Here is a 4,264-nt window from a genome sequence, read left to right as displayed (position 1 = left end):
TGACGCTGCCGTGTGGGTCCGGTCAGAGCGTGCTGCAGCGTTTGCAGCGGCTTGTCCTCGGGGCGAGGATGTGCAGGGAAAGGGCACCGAGGAGGACTCGGTGTGCCTTGTCCTGTACTGTGGGGTTGTGTGCGTGTCTGTGTGTTCGTGTCCCCTGTGCTGGGGAGTTGTGTGTGTGTGTGTCCCGTGCTGTGAAGTGTGTGTCCTGTGCTCATCCTGCTCACTGTGGATGCCAGACCTGAGGAGCACGTGGAGGAGACGTCTTCCCGGGCGCTGGAGCCGCGCTGGGGGCAGCGGGTGAAGATCAGGGCAGGAATGGGCTGGGATGTGGAGGAGAGGGTTTGGCTCTTGGCACTGGGAGCATACAGGGGCCTGGGCAGCCCCTGGTGGGCAGGGGATCCAGGAGCACCGTGGCGGAGGTGATGGATGTTGGGTTTGTACCTCTGCGCTGGATGCCTTTCCTGCTGGCCCTGTGCTCGTTGCAGTTTGTTTTAACAATCCTTTTCTTCTGATTGCTCAGTGGTTTCTATTTTCCTGCCCAAACAAAGCCGCTGCTTTCATAACGAGGGCCAATATTGCAGCTTGCGCTTCCTCTTTCCCCTTGTGATGGGTGACAATGGTGACAAACAGCCATTGTGTGAGCGGCGGCTCTGCTCGGGGTTGTTGTGCTGCGGGGAGCTGTCCCGCTCTGCTGCAGAGGTCCTGGGAGCCACACAGCGAGGACAGAGCTCCCTTTGTATGGGAACGGGTCTGCGGCACTGGGGGCAGCGATGGGGGCCTTGAGCGAGGAGGGCTCTTATTTAAACCAGTTGGGCTTGGAAAATTGTCCGCAAAGGCTGTGCCTTTGCCTTTTTGGAGCTGTGCTCCCCTGTGGCGGGTGAGGCTGCTCCCTGTTGAGGCTGTCTCCGTGGCTGAGCCAGTTGCACACTGCAGCGTGTCAGTGTTGGACGGGACGCTTTGTGTGCTCCAGCTGTGGTGACCGCGGTTTTTATCCCCCCAGATGAAGACTGCCCTGGTTTCATGGCCCGCACCATGTACAGCAAATACAGCAAAACCATCACAGCTCGACTGAGTGGGATTATCAGAATTAGATCTGAACCACATTAGTCCCTGTTAGTAGAGCAGGGATTACTGTGCCAGGTTAATGGAGCTGCTTCCATCTCCGTTTGTTTGTTTTAAGCCCTGTGGTTAGTGTAAGGTTTCGCAGCAGCTGTGTGAAACCCCTCTGGTTTCAAGGTGCTCGTGTTTTGGGAATGCTCTTGGTGTAAACACCAGGCTTGGGACGAGCGATGTCAGCTGCGTTGGTCGCTGCTTTGTGAGTTAATGACTGAGCTATGGGAGCTCTGCGCAGTGCTGATGTGCTCCGTGTCTTCACCTCCTCGTGCAGCTTCATTGCCACCACGGGGCTGCTCGGTGCAGTTTGGGCACTGGAAACCTTCAGTCCTGCACTCGGAGCTGTTGGCCCCAGCTCTTCCACTCGCCACAGCCCTTGTGCTCTGCTAACGGGGCCAGTTGTCTGTGAAATGGGATCCTCTGGGTCAGATTCAGTTGTCTTGCTCTCTGCACAGTGCAGCCATCAGTTATTTTACTCTGGACAGTGTCAACTGCTTATTCCTCAAATGTTCATGCAAAAGAAACATTTCTGATCTCCCTTTGCATAGAGAGATAGGAGAATGGGATGTGCAAGGAGAAATGCAGACCCCTTCACCGTTCCCTCCTGCTCCCTCGTCTCTGGGCTCCTGCAGTTTGGGTTCCTGTGCGCTTGAGGGCTCTGAGTGGCACCCAGTAACGTGGGATCTTGATGTGCTGGTTCCAGTCCAGCTGCTCCCAGTGGTGCTGTTGCAATGGGGAGACTGGTCCTGGAGCTGCTCCGGGGTTTGGACCTGGCACACTTCACTGGAAAGGAAAATCAAGCTATAAATGTCCTACATCATTGTTTGATACTTGTGGACATGGGAACACGTTTCTGTCTTCGCTGGGATCACAAAGGTCTTTGGCAGCCTTTCCACATCAGGCTTTTCTTCTTTTAAGGTTAAAGATCGATAAGATGCAAGTCCATTATTGTGTGTGGGGAGTTGGTTTGTTTGCTTGTGTTGGTTTTACTTTTTATGTACACTTTCTTGCAGTTTCTTCTATTTCCACCTCACACAAGCTCCCCGAGGAGGGTTTCCTGCAGCAAGATCCTGCCCTGAAGCAGCTGGCTGGGTTACCAGTCACATCCAGGGATGTTTTTGGGATTTCTGGGCTGTACCTCAATCTTTGACCTGAGCACAGCTGGAGGCCGGGGCAGCAGCGAGCTGAGCATAGGGTCCTGAGGTCGGACATTGGTTTGGGGGGTTCTGCTGGAGGGGAGCCAGAAGTGGACCCCAATGCCGAGCAGCTCCGTGGTGTGGGGCTGGCAGAGCGATGGAGCATCTTGGCCCAAACGCCTTCTCTGGGCTCCAGGGTCCTTATTTCCACACTGCCCGTGCAGGATCAATGGTGGAGGCATGAGACCCACATCAGGTCTGCCAGTTGTGGAGGAGGCGAGGGGGTGCCTGTTCCCAGGCAGCTGAATTGGAGCTGTGCGCTGCTCCGTGCCCGCTTTGCACGCTGGTGTTTATGGACGGCCACGCTTGACTGCGAGGAAACCCATCGTGTGCTTCCATCTGATCGCCCGGCTGCTGCGAGCACTGCTGGAATGAGCTCTTCTGCATATGGTTGTGTCAGGGAAATTTGTGTTTGCTTTGCAGCATCCTTGAAGCGCACGGGAGGCTCATGTGAGCGGCAGTGACCAGATCCCCACTGCAGCAGTGACCATGTCCCCGTTGCAGGGGCTTGTGTGGGCAGCAGTGACCGGGTCCCTTCTTCAGGAGCCCATGCTCTAACTGGGAACCAGTGGCAAAGCCTGGAGGGAGCAGCAAAGGCAGGGATGTTCATCTGGAGCACAAGCTCCTGAGCCCAGTCCTCTGCACCCGCATTTCTTGCCTCTACTGAACTGCTTCTCACTTGTGGCATCCCCCGCTCCTTAACCCCTTGCTCTTCCAAATGCCACGGATCTGCTCGCACAGCGAGAAAACAAAGTCTTTTTGTAGAAGAAAGCCTGATTTCTGCTGTTTATAAGGGTGAACTCTCCTGGCAGCCAGCACCAGCTCCCAGCGGTGCCTTCCAGTCAGCGTGGCCTTGCTCCTGCCAAGACCCTGGGAAGCAGTGTGCCCCTTTGGGAACACAGCACCCAGTAACCCACCTTTAGTGTGGCTCTGCCGTGCCTCTCTTGTTTTGACTCTCTGAGGTGCAATAACAAGTGGCTGTGCCTGTCTCCTGCTCTGCAGCAGGCAAGGGCCCTGCCGTGCAGGAGCTGTTTTACCCATGGAGCCACCGTGCCCTCTTGGGGTGCTGCCTCAGGAGCCCCAGCACCTTGGGCTGCCCTATGGGGTGATGGAGGAGTGTTTTGTCCCACCCTGGCTGCTTGGACAGACCTGATGTTCTCAAAACTCCCTTTCTCTGCCTTTTGGAGAGCTGTCGTACCACTCACCATCTCCTCTGTCTCAGGCAGGACCAGCGCCTTGTCCTCAGTGCTGGGCAGGAGGCAGGTGAACCCCAGCGCTGGTGCTGAGCTTGGGGCTGTGAACAGAGCTGTCCCTGCGAACACAGGGAGATGCTGAGGGTGCTTTCTGCCACCAAATCCCCAGCTCTTGGCAGTGAGGGTGGCCAGGAGAGAGCATCATGGTCCCTGCTGGCACTGTCACCTGGCAAGGGTCACTGCAGGCCTTGGCCCCATGCCCTGGGGGGAACAGACTTGGGTCTGAACTGTGCTCTTCCCCAGGCATGGCTCTTCCCAGGTATGGCTTTTTCCCAGGTATTGCTGTTTCCTGGGTTTTGCTCTTCCCCAGGCATTGCTTTCCCTGGAAAAAAGCACCTCAGTTCAGAGTGGGGAAGCTGCCGTTCCTGTGCGTGAGCAGAGTTGTTCAGATGAACGCTGTGCATCAGAAGTCTGTCAGAGGCTGCCCGAACACAGCAGTGTCTGTGGGATTTACCAAGACAATCAAAAGACCTGGTCGGGCGTAGCTTGCTGGTGTTCACTGGCGGATCGAGCGCAGCCTTTCTTTCCTGCTCACGTGTGCCGTGTTGTCAGCTCTCTAATGAGCTGCCTTCATCCCTTCCTGTGCAAACCCTTCCCGCAGCTGCTTCCGACCAGAGGCACACGGCAAACAGCAGAGCAGCATTTTCCCTTTGGTTGTCGTGATCTGGAGCCATAACAGCAGCCGAGGAGAGGCCAGCGGTT

This window comes from Mesitornis unicolor, unplaced genomic scaffold (genome assembly GCF_000695765.1).
Source record: "Mesitornis unicolor isolate BGI_N332 unplaced genomic scaffold, ASM69576v1 scaffold18189, whole genome shotgun sequence".
In the NCBI taxonomy this organism is placed as follows: Eukaryota; Metazoa; Chordata; class Aves; order Mesitornithiformes; family Mesitornithidae; genus Mesitornis; species Mesitornis unicolor.
This window is presented reverse-complemented; position numbering follows the sequence as displayed.